Source organism: Dasypus novemcinctus, chromosome 6 (assembly GCF_030445035.2).
Source record: "Dasypus novemcinctus isolate mDasNov1 chromosome 6, mDasNov1.1.hap2, whole genome shotgun sequence".
Taxonomy (NCBI): domain Eukaryota; kingdom Metazoa; phylum Chordata; class Mammalia; order Cingulata; family Dasypodidae; genus Dasypus; species Dasypus novemcinctus.
Genome location: NC_080678.1, coordinates 118327818 through 118347748, shown reverse-complemented (window position 1 = coordinate 118347748; position 19931 = coordinate 118327818). Strand labels below are relative to the sequence as shown.

Below are 19931 nucleotides of genomic sequence, written 5' to 3'. Positions count from 1 at the left end.
TTAAATTCTGAGTCTACTTAAGATTGGTTTATATTGAGAGGAAAAAAATGTGTCTGCTTTCAGGAGGAAAAATGGCTTCATTCAAACAAATTATCCAAAATTTCCTCCTGATGATGGTGCAGCTATCAAAATAAACATCATCACACTTGGCACATGTGCAATAGAATGAAGTTAGAGATGCCAATCAAGGTCTTAGTTTTCCTTCTCTGCAAAAAAACATGATGAAATGCATTTATGTTTCTAAGCTGCCAACTTTCAAATCACTGGTATCTTTTTATACCAAACATATATATTCAACTCCCACCCCAGTGCAGAGAATACCATAAACATTTTATGTATAATATATCAGTAATAGGTCACTTATTTAAAAATAGAAAATATTAACAGAAATCCATCACCATCTCATATTTCCTGTCCTTCCAAAGCAAAATAAATATTTCACAAAGCAATGAGTGTTTCATGCAATGCACATATACATTGTACTTGGGAAACTATGTATATGCTAGTGTTCCAATATATTTGTTTATAGATGTGCATTATTGCCATTTGCATGTGAATAATGGTCAACCATTTTCTATTTGAGTCCCTTTGCTTGAAGGGCAGCATTCATCTCTGTTTAAATTATATGCACTTTGTAAGATATTGGAAAGCTAAGCTGTAAGACAAAACTCTCACTGTTGGTTTTCCTTCCTGGAAAATGGGGCATAAAGTCTTGTTTCAGTGAGTTATACTACTGAAAATAGAATACATCCCTCTGAGCCTCTCCCATGACCAATCAAGAATGAGTCAAATCTGAAACATGAATCTAGAAGAATAATGCAAACGCCCAGCTTCAATTTACAAATTGAAATGTACAAAGCCCAATCGTCAGCAGATCAAAGGTAATAGAGACATTCTGACAGTAAATTGTGTGGCTGTGCCTGAATCCTGTGACCCACGAGGTAAGACAGTTTGTGAGCAAAGTGGCGAGGTGCAGGAACACAAATCACACTCTGTAGGAGGAAGAAAAGTAAGAGGAAGTTTCTTTTTTTAAAAATTTAATTTACATCTATTTTCTCTAGATTTACATTTTCACATTTGTCACATCACAGATTAAAACATAGGCATGCAAGTTTGACCCATTCATTTTACAGATCTGGAGGAAAACCGGGATCAGAAGATCCTTACTGGCAAGTTATAATACATGTGGCAAAGCTTGTAAGTCAAATGCTCACTGTGTCTGGGGTCAAGCAAACAGTGTCATAGATGACATTATAATGTGTGGGAGTAACAGTCCCATGTTTCACAGGCTGACTCACAATGAAGAAACCATACCTGGAATTATACAACATATGAGAATCAGCTCATTGTAGAAGAAAAGCACGTAGTGAGTGGAGGCTCTGAAAACATTTAGTCTGTTACTCAACAGAAACGCATTCCCCAAGCAGAAAGTGTTTCCTTAAATGACAGTCTGTTGAACAGGTAAACAATGACACAACTCCATAAAGGATATTTAAACCATTGGGATGGTACTGTCAGGTGCTTTAGACTAATAAGGTATACACAGATGTCTAGACAGAAAAATAAAATTAGCACATTTGCTATTACCTACATATTATCTCTCAACAACATACATTTCAAAAATTTATATTTATATTGTGTGTGTGTATATATATATGTTGTATGTTGTATATGTCAAAAGAACTTTTATTTACTCTAGTTTAAAGATTTACCCATATTGTTGGATAGATATTATTATCCAGAATTACATAATAAAGTGTTCCTAGTCCATTCCATTGCCTGTTGAGTAATTCCCCATCATATACAGGCTTCAACATTCATTATCCATTCTCTTGTTGATAATTTCCTCCTAATTTTTTTTCCAGATTAAAGACATGAGGAAGATTTTAATGGGTGCTTTCTTGGGCACAAAACGCAAGTCTTTCTCTAAAGTATATAGCCAGATTGGAGCTTAGGTTGTGCACCTACAAATTCAGAATTGCTCTCTTTCTGGTGAACTGTTAGTTTCACTTATTTCTTTATATCAATATATCCAAGGCCAGAATTTTGGGTTAATATTCTGGTGTATTTTTCCATCCCTTTTTTCCCCCAATTTTATCATACTTTTAAGATTTATTAGGAGTGTTTCTTCTAAAGAACAACTAACTTACTGATTTTTCTCCAACCTGTGTTCTGATTTAAGAGGCAAGGTTAATCTGTTTAAATTATCGGGTTTATTTTATGTGGACCCTATTATTTTGTTCTTTAAATTTATGTTTTATCTGTGTTTTGCTTAATCCTTTCCTGTCTTTTACTAGATTGATCAATATTTCTGCCTTTCTTTCATTTTCATTTATCCCTCCCCCCACTCTATTGAGATGGAAGTCAAGTTTTATTTCACTTCATGGTTTCCCATATATTTTAATTTACATAGTCAACAAGTCTGAAGTGAATCATTTAAACTTAAATTTAACCATTCTACCTAGCAACTGAGGATCTCTGGATTCTTTAGCCCTGATCCCTATTTTCCCATGCAAATGGTGTTTATGTCCAATATTTTATATCTACCTAGTTCTTACATACTCCCCAAATTTGACATTTATAAGGTCAGTGTTTTAAACTCCCAAATATTTTTGATAGCATTGCTTCTTGAATCTCATTCCTTCTTTATTTGTTCACTTTCCTTTCCCCTAAATATATACTTTATGGTTGCTATATTTCAGGGAGGGTCTGATGGACATATACAATATGTGTAACTATCTAAATCTTGTTTTATTTCACTCTCACCTTTGAATGATAGTTTAACTGGGTACCAAACTTTAGGGTGAGAGTTACTTGTTAGCATATTGAGGATATTATTTCAATGTCTTCTGCTTTCTATGGCTGAATGGAATTTTTATTGTTTATCAATAATATATTTTCCTCTTCTGATTTTAAAATCTCCTGTCTCGGATATTTTGATGTTTCACTATGTGTCTAGGTATGGATTTATTTTAATTGTTCTTGCTTAGGTTCTATTATTCCTGAATCTAAGGAGTCAGGTTTTCAGCAATTCTCTCTTTAATATTGACCCCCTTCCTGCTAGCTCCACCTTTTTGAACTTCTACTCAACCTATAGCAAATCTGCTCACTTAGTTTTACATTTCGATAATGTGTATTCATACCTTCCATCTCTCCATGACTCTGCACTGAGTTCTGTGAATTTCTTTGAATGGATTTTGCAGTTAATTATTTCTGTTCTTTTGTGTCTAATCTGCCCTTTAACCCTTCTATCTAATTTTCTCACTTCTACCATCTTTATCATTGCTAGATATTCAATTACAAAGTTATCTTTCTATTCAACATTTATCAGTTCTCTTATGTTCTGTTCCATTATACATATATAATCATTTAAAAATTCATTTATATAAACTATTTTTTTTCATGTTTAGTTCTTTTTATTAGGGTAAGTGTGTTTTCTCTCTTGTAACTTGTTTCACTTGCAAACGTATATAAACTATTTCTAACACTTTACCTGAAACTTGTGTGTTTAGCCCTATATTGTATTGCCTGCAGCTTCCCTCTAAGAGTTGTTTCCTCAAAAAAAAGACAAAGCAATTTATGAATATCATTTTCAATTATTTCATGATGTCCATATTATCCAGTCCTGATTTTTAAAAATTAAACTCTGTATTTTGTTGCCAAATAACTGTGAATATTACTTTGGTATTGAATCATCCCGGTTCAGAGGAGATAGGTATTACATGCAGAAAATTTGCACATAAGAGAAAGTGGGCTTTGGTTTAGTTTAGATATTGTCCCCTAGAAATGCAAGAAAACATTTAAAAAGAATAAACCTCCTTAGTGTGTTAATTAAATACTTTGATTTTTAGGTTATATTTACTAAGACTTGACTTTGATGATTGAGGAGTGTCAATACAAAACACAATTTACTCTCTCCTATAATCGTAACATACAATTTAGGGCCCCACTAGAAAACAATGTTTTTGGGTCACAGACTCCTATGAAAGTGAGTTTAAGAAACCTATCTGGCCAGACCACCAAGCACAATTCCTATGTCCAAATAAAGACCCACAGTGTAAAAGTAATAATATAAGCTCAAATTGGTGTAAAGAACAAAAATACTTTTTAAGGAGAAGTTATTTGAATTAAGTGACTTTGCTAAACTGAAGTAAGTTAAGAAAATTATACAATCAGATCTTTAAAAAATGAAAATAAAACTACAAAAGGGCTTATCATTCCCTCTGGGCAATCATGCCTGGAAGTGGAATTTGAATTCTTCTTTGAGACTCAATAAAAAATCTGATGTTGATACATTTCTTCATCACAATTACAGTTAGTTTGGTACTTTAAAAAATTATGATAAGTGCTACTGTGTCTACTCAGTCTTATCTTGAAAGCATTCAATATGTGAAAGATCATATACATATCTCCTAAAAGAGTTTGCAGGGAGTGGGTGTAGCTCATAGGTGAGAGCCTGCTTCCCACGTAGAAGGTCCTCCATTCAATCCCCAGTACCTCCTAAAGACAATAATCATATGGGGACAGCAGCACTCTAGGTACCCAATATCACTGTTTTAGGTTCATGTGTCTATTTCAAGATGTAAATAAAGAGGTATTTACTCAGAGCCAGCCACCCACTCCCCAGGGGAAAGGTCCTTTCCTCCAGCCTTAGGAGCTATTCCTGCTATTCAGGCAGGACTGCAGGGCCAAAAGACACACAGATGGGGCTAGAGAAGCCAGCTGGGAGGGCTCCCCCTCCTGGTAACTGCAAAACTCTGGGTGAAGGGGAGAGGAGTGCAAGCCACTGGCCAGGCTAACATCATGGATCTTGTGGAAATCTGAGGCCACCAAGCCTTCCTACTTCAGGGCTGGAATGGAGATTGAAAATGGCAAAATGTTTACCCTGGAAGGAAAGAAATATCTGCTCCTCCAATATTCCAATTCTGCCTTTTTTCCCTCTGACTCTGGTGTGGGGCTCAAAGTCAAAGCAGTAGGGTCTCCTCTCCTCCCCTTGCCTGAAGCCCACCATTGGTGTCAAGTTCCTGGTCCTCATAGTTAACACTTGGAATTCCTTTGGAAATATATATATATATTTTGGTTTTTAGTTTTGCTTTGGAAATGTTAAAGACTCAAGTGCAGATCTCACATACACACATGCACACATACACATAAAGGTGGCCCTTTGCAATGTAGATACTTACTCAAAGGACTTAGCAACGAGTTTTAAGGAGGTCGAGCTGCGGTATTTCATAATCTAGCAATGCTTGAAGCTGCCCATCTCCCACCCTATCCCATTACATGATAATAACAGATGGCAGGGCTCTTAGCCCAGGCCTTCATGGCAGCTGAAAAGAAACCAGACCCCTGTGTTAATAGACAGTAACCACTGGTAGTTTCAACAAATTTGAGGCTCATTGTTGACACTACAGCACTTAGGGTCTTTCACAGCCTAAACCTTCAGTCTAGTCCAGGACTTCTCACCACAGGACTGTCAACATTTGGGGGCCAGATAATTCTTTGCTGCAGGAGGTTGCGCTATGCATTGTAGGGTTAGCAGCGTCCCTGACCTCTGCGCACTAGAGGCCAGTCACCAGGCACACCCCCACCCCAAACTGTGAACCATGACATTTGGAAAGTCTCTAGACAAGGACCAGTGTCCTCTGGGGATGGGGGTCGGGAAGGCAGAAGTTGCCCCAGTTGAAAACTATTAGTGTTGACCACACAAGCAGGTCTTCAGCCCATCCACGAGTTTTTGCCCTGATTTTTGGAAAACACATCGAGGGTACCATGTGCGCTGAGATTATAAGTGATTGGTTTGGAAAACAAGAGCTTTGGAATCTTACTTCCCTTCTGAATGAATCTATAACATCAACATCACAATCGGAATTGAGGATCTTATTAAAGATCAATTCTATAACCCCCTACAGAGCTCGCCAAAGTCTTGGTCCCCTATGACATCAAACATTTTTACAAAACATTGATGTGTGCAAAAGGATAAGGGGGCATTTAACAGCAATACTACAGATTACACCACTGTCACTATGCATGGCTGTGCAGTTTCCCCTATGGGAGAACGCAACAACAACAACAAACAAAGAGCCAGAACTCCTGGGGGCCTCCTCCTGGAGATGGAGTTCTCACACTCTGGTTCATCTACAACCATCTGCTTTGAGAAAGCAGCTCTCTTGGGAATGGTGACAGCTATTGTAACAGCCTCACAATATGTCAAGAAAAAGTCTACACTTCCCTCAAGTTTCAACTGTCTTGTTGTGTTTTAGTTTACTTCAGTGCATCTTGACCACTTGTGTGCATTTGTCTGCCTGCCTCTCCACCAGAATTTAAGCTCCATAGGAAAGGGCAGGCTTTTTTGGTCTACAGATTAACGACTGCAATCTGAGTATTTAGAAAATGGTACTCAACAATATCTGTTGAATGAATGAAAGCTTAATTTGTCCTTATCACTGCAATATCATTCTCTAATTCCCCCCCAGAAAAACATAGCAAAAGAAGGTTTTCATTTTGACAGAGAATATGGTGGCTGGTCAAGTTAATCATCTGTCAAAATAAAAACGGTTCTTCTTGGGGAGCAGATGTCACTCAAGTGGTTAAGCACCTGCCTCCCATGTAAAAGGTCTTGGGTTTGATCCCCAGGACTTTGTAAGGAAAAAATTTAAAAATAAAAAGGTTGCTCCTTAAAGAATACTCTTGGCAGTTATGCTTCACTGACCACAAACATTATGATGAAACAAATGGTGATTTACGACAGTCATGTATCATGTAATGCAGAAGGAATTATGTACTGAAGTGTGCACAAATTCATTTCAGGGAACAGTGTGATTTGTACCCAAGAGCAGAAAAGAAAAGGGCCCCTGGAGAAAAGGAGAGGTCTGGTAGCTAGAAGCAGCCTTCCTCTTCTGGGTAGTTTATGCACAAATAGATGAGAAGCCCCAGATCCTCCTTCCTGGCTGCCTCTGCATCCCACTTGGGTTTCCATGTTTGTCTTCCTTCTTGTACTGATGATCCACCTAGAGAGGCAGGCTGCATTCCAACAATGGTTCCCCAAATGCCCTACTCCAAATCCAGATCCTATGTATATGCCGAGTTACCACCCCTGTGATGATATATGCTATGGGGCAGAGTTCCCCTTAAAATAATGTTTTCCAAGGAGGAATAATATAATTACAGGAGACCCTCTAAAGCAGAGTGTTACTTCTGGCTGGTGGCAGAAAAGACAGAGGGATTCAAATCAGAAGGAAAACTCAGTGTGCCCAGGTTGGTTGGAGATGGAGGGGACACTTAAGAAATGTGGACATGCTCTAGAAGCTTATATGACCTGACAGCCAAACCCCAACAGGACCTCAGTCCCACAACAACCACAAGGGATGGATTCTGCCACATCCATGTGAGCTTGGAAGAGGACCCCAGGCTTCCAGGTGATGATGCAGCTCAGCTAACACACTTGGACTTTAAACTTGTGAGGCCTGCGCCCATACCGTGCCAGGTTTCTGACCCACAGAACTGTCCAGTCACAAACAGATGTTACCTGGAGCTGCTAACTTTGTGATGATTGGCTACGTAGCAATATAAAACTTTTTGAAGCCTTCCACTATATTTTGGAAATATACAGAAGGGCAAAGAACAACTTTTCTTTCCAGCTCCTGGCCTCTTGAGAAGCTGGCAACTTCTTGTTTGGCTCACCTCTCCAGTTTCACCCAAAGACCGCTCTCATTCTCTAGGCTTAACACCAACTAAACAACATCTGCAAAAGCTTACTCACTGTGTTAAATCTTCATTCAAGCTTGACACAACCCTGCAATTGACTTCTGTCAATTTTCAATATCATGGAAACAATCGATACCAATAAACATTGCTTGCTTTAGCTTAAATTTTAAAATAAAGGTAGATTTAGTTATAACAGAATCCAAGCAAACTTTAACCACTGAATTAAAAAAGAGTTCTTTAGGCTCTTATTAAATCCCACTAAACACAAACAAATAAGGACAAGCCAATGAGGGAAGTGGATGTGGCTCACGTGATTGGGCTCCTGTCTACCACATGGGAGGTTTGGGGTTTGATTCCTGGGGCTTCCTGGTGAAGCCAAGCTGGTTCACATGGAGTGCTGGCCTGTGCAGGAGTGCAGGTGCAACAAGATGATGCAACAAAAAGACACAGAGGAGAGACAATGAGAGACGTGGCAGACCAGGGAGCTAAGGTGGCGCAAGAGAGTGATCACCTCTCTCCCACTCTGGAATGTCCCAGGATGGGTTCCCTGTGTCACCTAAAGAGAAGACAAACAGACACAGAAGAACACACCACAAATGGACAGAGAGAGCAGACAGCAGGGTGGGGGGGATAAATAAATCTTTTTTAAAAAAAGAGTAGGCAACGAAATCCAACATACACCTGTGTCCACCTTCCAGAGCTCTCCTCCCATCTTGATAGCAATGCTCATTGGCATCTGTGATCTCTCTGTGGTCCGCACCAGCAAGCATTGGCTCAGAATGCGGCAGTCGGTACTCAAGTATTTTTTTATGCTATCATACTTGTCTTCCCTGTTGTTGGACAGCATGCAGATGACCTTGAAAGCAAACACACGTGAGACTCCCAGAGAAACAGCCAGGCAGTGACAGGAGAAATGAAAACCATCAAGGAAGCAGTTGAGGTGGAGCAATGACTAGCTAGAGTAGACTGATTAAGCAAATATTTGGGTCCAAGAGGGTGACATTTCTAGAGCTTACATGAGAGCTGTGAGGGAGAGTGTGTGGAGAGACAGGCTGCAATGTAGGCGATTTGGCAGTTGCATCAAGAGCTTAAACTTGCACAGGTCCTTTGGATCTAGTGTTTCAATTCCCTGCAATTTATCATGAAGCCAACAAGCAGGGTTAAAAAAACACTCACTGCAGGATTCCATCATAAGCATATTCATAAGGTGGCAGATTTGGCCCAGTGGTTAGGGCATCCGTCTTCCACATGGGAGCTCCATGAATCAAACCCCGGGCCTCCTTGATCTGTGTGGAGCTCGCCCATGCACAGCGTTGATGTGTGCAAGGAGTGCCCTGCCATGCAGGGTTGTCCCTGCATAGGGGAGAGCCACATGCAAGGAGTGTGCCCCATAAGGAGAGCCACCCAGTGTGAAAGAAAGTGTGTATGGCCCAGGAATGGTGCCACACACACAGAAAGCTGACACAAGATGATGCAATAAAAAGAAACACAGATTCCCATGATGGTGACAACAACAGAAGTGGACAAAGAAGAAGACACAGCAAATAGACACAGAGAACAGACAACTGGGGCTGGGGGAAAGGGGAGAGAAATAAATAAATAAATAAATCTTTAAAAAAAATAAGAATATTCACCATTTACTGAACAACCATGATCAGTCAAGTACTTACCAAGCATTTCATTGGACTCAGTTCATTACTTCTACAACCTACTGAGTTAGGTACTAACCACAGAACAAGCTGGAGAGTTCTGGAAACTGCCTGTTTATAAGCAACAAAGGAGGGTATCAAACCTTCACTGGTCTCAAGGCCTGGGCAGTAGAGGAGAAAGGGCTTGTTCCTGATTCAAAAGGAAATTCTTCAAAATGTTTCTTATCACCTCATGATGCTCACAGGACCCTTTGGGGAGGCATCTTTTATTAGACTAGGAAATTCTCTGATTTTGGGAGTGAGGGTTCAGTCCCTGTCCTCCTGGTCATCCCTCAATCTCTGGAGAACATAAGAAGAAAGATTCTGGGGCTAGTCCTCTCCCCATCTACCCTACACCCTTAGAATATGTAAAAGGAGATGACTTGATGAAGAGAAGAGTCTATTGTACCAGGAGGTAAACTAGTCAAGTTCCCCTTCAAGAGGTGAAACAAAGGGTGGGTAGGTGGGTTGGTTTGTTTTCTGAAATCCCCAAATTAAAAGGCAGACCTTAATTTTTTAGGCAGATGCTAAACAAGCAAAGAAATTCCCGTTATGATAATGAGTTGAAATCCAAACACTGACCAAACTCCATCCCATTCACAGATTCTCACATGTAAAATGCCATGCTGTGAGAGCTCCCAACAAAAGATTTCTCTGCTCTGAGGATCTAAGGCCACAACACCAGATGACAATATAAGATGGCATGTGATCAAGAAATAGGAAGCGAGCCACAGCATTTGAAGAGAACAGGATTATGAAAGCGAGGCAGTTCATGTAAGAATGATAAGTACAAGGAATTCTTCAGCATAGCCTGAAAAGTCATCCTTAGTGGAAATTGTGAAGGAGAGAGAAGTCTAGGTTTTAGGTACAAGACAATAGGACAAACACCTTGGTTGCGTGATCGAGAAAGAACAAGCTCCTAAACTGCATGCTGGAGGAAGCAGAAGAAAGAGATGTGTTGGGAGAAAGAACTGAAGGAACAGTTGGTGAAGGAATTCCCATCCCAGAATGACAACTAGGTCTAAGGCACTGGCTAAGGGAAAGGAAAGGGAAGATTCCAAGAGAAATACTGCTTTGGAAGAGATATGCTGGAGGAGATGGGTCATAGACGTAGTGAGTTATAAGTAGGGAGAGAACACTAACAATCACATTTGGAGATTACCATCACCCACAGCACTTAGAAATCTAAAAACACCATAGAAATTTACAGACTTCTGTGACAATTCTAAGTCTATAAACCTCAGAGAATAGCATGACATGATATTAAAAAATAGCTAAACTGCAGCTGCCTGAGTTCAGCTACATGAGAGAGGTAAATTCACTTTCCTGGGGTGGTTTAAGTACCACTTGGCAACACTCTAGCTTCTAAAATGCATGAGTATGCAGCTTTAGAACTACGCAACTGCTGAAGATGGATATATATCAAGACAATATGTACCATCTGTATTTTTGATGAAGCATGTTCATCTAAGACCGTTAAATAGGATTCAGTTGTATCACCCACCTCAACCCTATAAAATACGTATATCACCTATATACATAAGATAACGTAGAACAAAACATATAACAAGAATTTTACATAGCCCATGAAATGAATTAGAAAATGGCATAAGATACAATGCTGAGACAAGCATCCTAGGGAAAATTTTGTTTTTGAAAAAACAAGTTCAATTTTCTGAAAACATGATTGGGAGCTAGTTCTTATTACTACCCATGCCAATTCCAGATCAAGTTGCTATTTCTGAAGCCTCCTTCAACATGGATTCCACTAGCCACAAACCATAGTTCACAAAATCAAGGTTCAACATATGTCTAAGGGAGACAAAACAAAAGACTTTTTGTTTGCAAAATTTTAAAGGGTTTTGTCAAAGAAGGAGACTCATTCCTACAAATTAATATTTCAGTTCCTCTGCTGCTGGATTGCCAGGAACCAATTTTTAAGCTGGAATGGATTTCTGCTCTACATACTTACATTTTGGACTTTTCATAGCTATGCCCATGTTTTTTGTCACTTTCTGCAGACTCCGTGCTCAAGACATGGCAGCTTTCTGATTTTTCCTGGTGCACAGCAAAGGCCAGTCATGGAGGGACTTTGTCCTGAGTAAGAGCCACTTCTATTTCTTTTGACCAGTCTGCAAGTTGTGAATGGGAGTCAAGCTGGAAAAGAATTCCAAACCACATTATAAACCTTAAATGTTTTACTCACTGCGACTTCCTACTGAAATACTACAAATGACAAGCTCAAATGCTGACTGAATTACTCACTTTCCTTAAAAATATGAGTTAGTAAAATTGGAAATCTCCCACGGCTTACAGTCTTTTAGATTGATTCTATGAATTTGTGTCTTCATGGATAAATTTGGATTATTATGCCTTGAAAGAATGCCCACATTATTAAGTGATAAAGCCATAATACAAAGCTTACCATGTGCCAGGCATTTTCTAAACATCCTTATTGCAAGCCTGTTTGTTCCCTCATGGGGAAGGGATGGCTAATTTGAGAAGACACAGTGGTCACAATTATAGCAGGACCGAGTCCATTCCTCTGGCGTCATAATTCATTTGCCCCCAAATTGACACAACAATCTTGAAATGCTCTTACCATTCTTTCTCCTTGGATGATTTTTACTGATTTCAAAACTCTCCCTGAGAAGGACAGAAATTTGCTATCAAATTTCAGATCACAGCATTGAAGCTCCCTTTGCACACACTCATCTCTGAAAATGGAAAACATCTCATTAAAATAAGCAAGAAGCATTCCGATCATTTGCAAAAAGCAGGTCGACTTTCCTTTGAGCTGGCGCTCATGCCTGCTGCTGCTGTGGAAATGCTGCAGACAAATACCGTCCAACTCCAGCGCAGTCTCGGTTTTGCACCACTGTTCCTGTAAGCACTTGCGAGCATTTCTTTCTTGCCCCTCTTAACCTCTTTCAATATTCTAATGATGCAATAACTAGAGTTGGACAAAAAATGTCATTTTCTTCCCAATTGTCATTTTCTAGTAGAAGAAGCTGAAATGCCGAGGATCTAGACAGGCCTTGAGTTTGGTACGTACAGCCAGAGAAGGAATACTTACTTTTGTGTAGTAATGATGAATTTTTTAAAACTCAGGTTGCCTCTTTTCTGGATCCAACCTCATATGGACCACCAAATCTTTCATCATCCTATAATCCTTACACCTCTTGTCTGTTAAACTTTTAGAAAAGAAAATCAAAATGTCTATCTGAACAAGCAAGGCTACGTTTATGTCAGAGAAGACTAAACAGTGGCATCTGGGAGAGGAGGAACCCAGCAAGACTGGGCATCTAGTTCCAGGGGTATGGTGAGGTGCTGCCAGAAGCACATGTCTCCAGCCACAGGCCTGTGGGGCTCAGAGGGGCTCACTGTGGAAAGACCACATGGCCCAGCAGTACCTGTCGAAGGGAAGAGCTCAGGAATCAGCAGCACAGATTCTCTCGGGTAGTTCCTCTGGCTCTTCTTCCACTTGACCTGGCTGATGAAGGGTGGCTGCCTGGGATCCATGATCTCTTGATGGTAGTGCTGCACAGGAAAAGCAAGGGGGCATGGCTGCCATTCTCGTGAGGGACCTCAGTGAGAGCCACGAGCAGGTGCACAAGGGTTCGCCCTGTTCTGCTTCTTTCCGAGCATGCATGGAGGCAAGGAGGTGCACTGGTGGCTGTTTTCTCCAAGTTAGAGATCAGGCTCTAAGTTCTGTTTAGAATCCTCTTACTCTACACCTCCAAGGAACCATCCCTTGCCTTTCTCATGAGCAGACATATGTGTTGCTGCACAATGCATGCCAAGGAGCACAGGGCCATTTTCAGAAGAGACAGAAATAGGTGCAAAAGGCCAGAGGTGGCTGGGCTTTTGTTGGTGGTAGTTTTCTTTTTGAAAGAAACCTAGGAGTGAGCCTGTTCTGCTGTCTGGAGCTCTCCAATGCAGGAGCACGGGGTTTACACATGCTGGTAGTAGAAGCGTCACCACCTTTCACTGGTCCCCACTCCACCACCTAGCTGAACAGAGCTCGGGGTGTGCTGTCCTTCTTGTGGGAACATTTGCATCTCGCACGCTAATTCTTACCCTTTTCATAAATACCCTCTCATCATCCATTGCAACATTGACTTCTGTATCTAACAAATCTTGTTATTCCTATTCACATTATTAATAAACTTCTATTGAAAGCCAGGGCTGAATTTCTCTTCCTGGGACTCATGTATAAATTTAGAGGATTTCAGGTTTTCATTACACTGTTAAAATTAAGCAGTTGCTTCCTTTTGTTCTGCCTTTCAAACAGGGTCTGTAGACACGACCCTAACAATTTCAAATGTTGCCCCACATTTACTCAAGTATTTTACTGCTGGAGCCACCTCTTTATTTTTCATCCACAACCAAGTCTTCTACCTACTGTTTAAAGAAATAAAACAAAGTAGAGTTACTGTGGCTCTAAGACATTTAAAATGGAGCCAGCAGGTCACTCTAGAGGTCACTCTTACAGAGGCCTGAATGAGATGTCACAAACAATACCATAAACTTCTAAGTCGGCAAAGCCTCGAGCAACAATGCTTCTCAAAACCCCAAGAACCTCTGAACCACAACATAAACCATAAGGTAAAGAACTCAGTTAACCATCTAACCTGAAGGACAAGAGCACCCCAAATACCCACCAACCACAAACAACTTGTCAAACTTCTTTCCTTTATAAACCCTGGCCTGGAAATGCCAAATGGGACATGATTTGAGGTGCTCCCTGAATCTGTGCTTCCCAAATTGAAATTCTAAGACTCCAGATAAATGGGTCTGTTGTCTTGCAGCTTAGTTTGCCATGTCTCAGTTGACACTACCGATACATGCAGGAAAGCAAGTTGCCCTATTGAAAATTGTGCCTTAACCCACTGCTCTGTGACATGGACACACATGAACTAGTAAATATTCCCAGCTAATTCTGGGGTATCTGATAAGTGCCAGGCATGTGATACTGAAGATATTACTAAAAGCAAAATGGACAGTTTCTGCCCCCAGAAAGTCATAATCTAAAAGGGAAGCAGTTAATAAAATAATCACCCCCATGTGCAGGTACCAGCTGAGATACCTGCAGTGAAGTACTATTACCTCCCTGGAGGCCTCCCCCAGGCCCAAGGATGCAGGCAGCTACATGCATGGAGGCGGTTGTTGGGGTGTCCAAATGACTCTTCTGAGTCAATGAACCTTGAGGTGAAAGAGTTAGACTGACCAGACCCAAGTAGAGGACACATAACCTTTGACCATGGTAAAAGTGTGGAAGTTTCCATCTCCCCCACATCGTCACCCTCTTAGCTCTCCAGCTGATATCCATGCCCTGTCATTCGAATCCCTTCATCAAAAATGCCAGTGATTCCTTTGTTTCCTTAACCCTTCACCGAGTCGTGCGGGCTCGCCTCTAACTCTGGTCACCAGAATGGGGTTCGGTGGGAGCACCCAGCAGCAAAACCCTGCTGGTAATTCACACCTGCAGCCTTGGCACACTCTTTGAGGGGTGCTCCCCAGCAAAGTCCACCTCTTCTCAAAACTCCTACATGTCCCCTAGTCTCCCCCCTCCAACCCACTCAGCCAATGACCTGGTTTATTTTCCACTGAGAGATACAAGAATTCAGAAAGAAACTCCCACCCCTTCTGTCCACCTTTGCCACCTTCCCTTCTACCAGGAGGTAGAGTACAATGGACGGTGTGTCCTGCTCTCCAGAAAGCTCTGTCACTCTGCTTGAGCTCTGGACTCTAGACAATGTCACCTCCAAGGGTGCATCCATTATCACTTATTCCGCTTGCATCCTAAATTATAACTTCATTCTGTGTTATTTGAACATTCCCATCAGAATAAAAACATACTCTAGCTTTCCCTAACTTAAATATATTCTCCTCCAGCTATGAAACTATGCCCCTTCTCATCATTTTGGCAAAGCTGGCCACCGTTTTTCTTCAATAACTTCATAACTGGACTTCCATCCTCACTATTCAACTGTTTTCTCCTTGCAAAGGTCTCTTCTGGTTTTTGCCTTATTTAATTTCTTGGTAACATTCCTCCTTGAAATGTATTATTCTCATGGCTATATATTCTAGGTTATTCTTTATAGCCCAGGTAATGACATAATATCCAGAGGCAGCTGGAAACAGCATCTCCAGCCTGTCCTCTCTCTGGAACTCTGACTTACCAACACACCCTAAAAGCAGGCTTCATTTACCCCTTGTAGCAGTACGTACACCATGCCTCCTTGAAATCATTCCACCTCTAGGCACAAGAGGATGGCATTCCCAGCCTGTGGTCAGCTGCATTCAGTCCATAGGACTGAATTTGGGCTGATAGGAAGACAAGTAGAAGAGGGCATCACTGCCACTTCCAGCCAAAGGCATATAAGCATCACTGCACCACTTCTACTGGTCTTCCTCTATCATGCCACCATGGGACTACTTGTCAAGAGGGAAGAGCCACAAATGGTAACACCCTGGATCTTTGAGTCATGCCTTGGAGCAGAGTTTCCCTGAAGAGTCCACTCATGGTAGACTTGGTTCAAGACAAATTAAATCACTGATACAGGGAAGTGGACTTGGCTCAACAGATAGAGCATCCATCTACCACATGGGAGGTTCATGGTGCATACCCAGGGCCTCCTTGATCCTTGGTGAGCTGGCCCATGTGCAGTGCTGATGCGTGCAAGGAGTGCTGTGCCACACAGGGCTGCCCCTCACATAGGGGAGCCCCATGCACAAGGAGAGAGCCCCATAAGGTGAGCCACCCAGTGCAAAAGAAAGTTCAACCTGGCCAGGAATGGTGCCACACATGGAGAGCTGACACAAGAAGATGACACAACAAAAGAAGAGGCACAGATTCCAGGTGCTACTGACAAAAATAGAAGCAGACACAGAAGAACACACAGAGAATGGACACAGAGGAGACAACTGGGGGGAAGGAGAGAGAAATAAATTTTTTAAAATCTCTAAAAATAATAATAGTAATAAAATAATAAATCACTGATACAGCATTTTGTGATCCTTTCAGATCCCATCTTCTGCCCTTCTTACAGTCTTCCCCATCTTATCAAATGGCACCAAAATCAAACCACTTCTTCATAAAATATCCAAGGGTTACATCACACTCTCCTCTTTTCTACACCCACTAATCCCAAGCCATCAAGTCCTGCCCATTCCCACCTACTTCTCCTGGCCATCTCCTCCCTTGCTAAAAGGTTTGACAACCTCCTCGCTGGTCTCCTTGCCTCCATTCTTTTCCACACCTCTGAAATCCATTAGCAGACAGTCTACAAATCAATCAATCTATCCTTTCATTCATCTACAGGAAAAAGGTTCAATGAATATGAAATCAAATTCATTTGTCCCAGTCCCCAAAACTTCCTACAAGGTGGCCCCCACCTTGTAGAAGTTCTCAGACTTCTTCCTTACGTCTCCTGAGCCATGCTAGCAGGGTACAATCTGGATACGGCAGCTTCTGAGCTGAGGAAGCTGAGCTGCCAGGTGTGGAAAATAGTCAACTAAGGCCATCAAGCCACAGTTAAAGTAGCAATGAAGTGCTGAATCCCTTACTGTGATGGTGTGAGCAAGAGGCTCGCCAGGGGAAAGGTTCTGGCTTACCTGTTCCCTTTCCCTCGTCAATAGGACTGGGCTGGATGGGGAGGTGGGGGGGGGTGCTGAGTCCTTGACTGCAGCTCCCACCGGAGAAGCCACGGGCTGGCTGTGCACAAGTCTGGTGTGGGGAAGGCAGCACTGCCAGGTGAGACCCCTAGGTAAAGCCTCTGGGATCAGAGGGACTCCAAATCTGGGCAGCCCTGGACTCTTCAGTCCAGAAAGAGGATGTGGGCTTTGCCAGAATCCTCTCAGCAAGAATCGGATGCAGCAGATGGTCTAAAATGATTCTGGGAATGAAAAACCTCTACACCCCAGGGAAGACCCTCCCAGGGGGGAATACTGTCAGGAAAACCCAACTTAAATGTTAGAAGGGGAGCCTGATCACCTCCCAAGAGGATCCCAGTACCTCCAGAAATTCAGGGGAAAGTCATCTTCTCCAGGTCTGAAAGGAAAGAGGAAAAAAAAAAAAAAGAAACCTGATGTTTAGGTTCAGCTAACTGCAGTTAGCATCTGCTTCCACCTTCACTAAGATAGTGGAGGTTTAATTACAGTGGGAAAAACGTTGATGGGTTTAAGTCTTAATGCATCCTGAAAATTGGTCTGGATTTGGAAAATCTTGGTTACAGGAAAATTGTTTGGTTTTTGTAACACAGCTTGATCTGAGTATAAGTTTACACAGTGAAAAATTTAGCCAGAAATAAATCTTTGTTTTGGTGCTGAGTTGCAAATAAGCTTGCTTTGTAAACAGCAAGGGTAAAGAGAAAGTCCTATTAAAGGTTTGGTTTGAAAGTTCCCTCTTCCAGGAAGCGGATTTGGCCCAAGGATAGGGTGTCTGCCTACCACATGGGAGGTCCGTGGTTCAAACCTCAGGCCTCCTTGACCCATGTGGAGCTGGCCCATGTGCAGTGCTGATGCATGCAAGGAGTGCCATGCCACACAGGGGAGCCCCACGTGCAAGGAGTGTGCCCCATAAGGAGAGCTGCCCAGTGCAAAAGAAAGTGCAGCCTGCCTTAGAATGGGGACACACACAGGGAGAGCTGACAAAACAAGATGACACAATGAAAAGAAACACAGATTCCCGGTCCCACTGATAAGGATAGAAGCAGTCACAGAAGAACACACAGTGAATGGACACAGAGAGCAGACAACTGGGAGAGAAATAAATTAAAAATCTTAAAAAAAGTTCCTTATTCCTAGGATTACAGTGGTTGCTCAGGGGCAGCCGAGCTGGAGGAATAAAGTTGTGGGTCAGATTGATGAGCTTTGTGCCTCTGTCTCTGTTGTTCAGAATGTTTTCATGCCTCTGGGCAATGATGCTGAATTGTGTAATTGTGTGAAGTAGTGAACTTTGGTTAACCTGGAGCCCTCCCTTACCACTGGCAAAGGAGTGAAATGATTGTAATTTATAAAGCAAAACCATGGAGTCTGAATGTGCACATGCTCTGCTCTCTTGCCTCTGGGTCCGTCTGATTTGCTGGGGCTCGGGGGTCATCTGTGTCTGCACCATGCACCCAATTTTAATGGAGCTGGCCCCAGTCAGGATGGCTGGTGGAACAATGGCTTGAATCATGACCCTGCCAGGACAGGGGTCCCCAGGAAGGCACCAAGCCTGGAAAGTTTTCTCAAACCATTTTAGCAGGCTGGAACTTGCTGCCATTACCTTCTCTCTCCTCCTCCCTTAGGGAGAAGCATGACAGCAGTGGAAAGCCAGGGGCTGGCCTCTCCCGGTTAGTCCACACCTTCAACTCGTAAGCCACATTCCCATGTGATCATGCCCAGCTACCTAGGAGGGGGGAGGTGGAGGGGTGCTGAACAGAACCCAGATGAATGCAATAATAATTACTCCCCCAGGGTTTCACAGCCAAAACACATTTGCAAAGCTAACTTCTGCCCAGATTCTGCCTCTCTGAATTTCTCTTCGCATGTCTGTGTAAAAATGCTTTGAAATGTTTTGAAAACTGTAAAACTGGTAAAGTACCTTTGTCCAGAGAAAAAAACTATTGCCTAGAACAAGAAACCTCTAATTACTTAATAGCCCTTTTAATGGTTTAGCTGGGAAACTGTCTGACAATAAAGTCATAAAAAACTGCAAAGGAAAAGAACAATTTGGCTTGGCAACATCATGCTAAATTTAATCAGCCTATCTCCCAATACCCCAGAAATGCTAAAGGTAAAAAAATAATAATAATTCTTCCATTTTAATCTGTATTTAACTTTATGTTCAACTTTAAAATCTATGCTTAACCTTGTCAGTTTGCCTGTTCCTAGAAAATAAAATTTAGGGAAACGGACTTTGGCCCAGTGGTTAGGGCATCCATCTACCACATGGGAGGTCCGCGGTTCAAACCCTCGGCCTCCTTGACCCGTGTGGAGCTGGCCCATGCGCAGTGCTGATGCGCGCAAGGAGTGCCGCCCCACCCAGGGGTGTCCCCCGCGTAGGGGAGCCCCACGTGCAAGGAGTGCACCCCATAAGGAGAGCCGCCCAGCGCGAAAGAAAGTGCAGTCTGCCGAGGAATGGCACCGCCCACACTTTCTGTGCCGCTGATGACAACAGAAGCGGACAAAGAAACAAGACGCAGCAAAAAGACACAGAAAACAGACAACCGGGGGAGGGGAGGGGAATTAAATAAATTAAAAAAAAATCTTTAAAAAAAAAAAGAAAATTAAATTTAAAGTTCACTTGTTGAATAACAGTAAAAAAGTAGCTGGACTCAGATGTGATCTTTGTCCACAAGCCTCTCCTATTACTTTTACCGGATCTGCAGTTGGTGCTGGGTTTAATGTATACCCAGGGGACCTGAATCTCTCAACTGACCATGTGATAGCCAGGCCCTGAGCCTCGACAGTCTTGCAACTCCTATACTCTGGTTTATTGGACTTACCCCACTCAGCTAACATGAAGGTGAAGAAGGTCAATCACCACAC

The 19931-nt window shown here is 42.1% G+C and overlaps 1 pseudogene; it reads right to left on the bottom strand.

Annotated features, from left to right (window-relative positions):
* Positions 1-875: 875 nt before the first annotated feature.
* Positions 876-19931, bottom strand: part of LOC139439093 (piwi-like protein 3) — a 76143-nt pseudogene continuing 57087 nt past the window's right edge.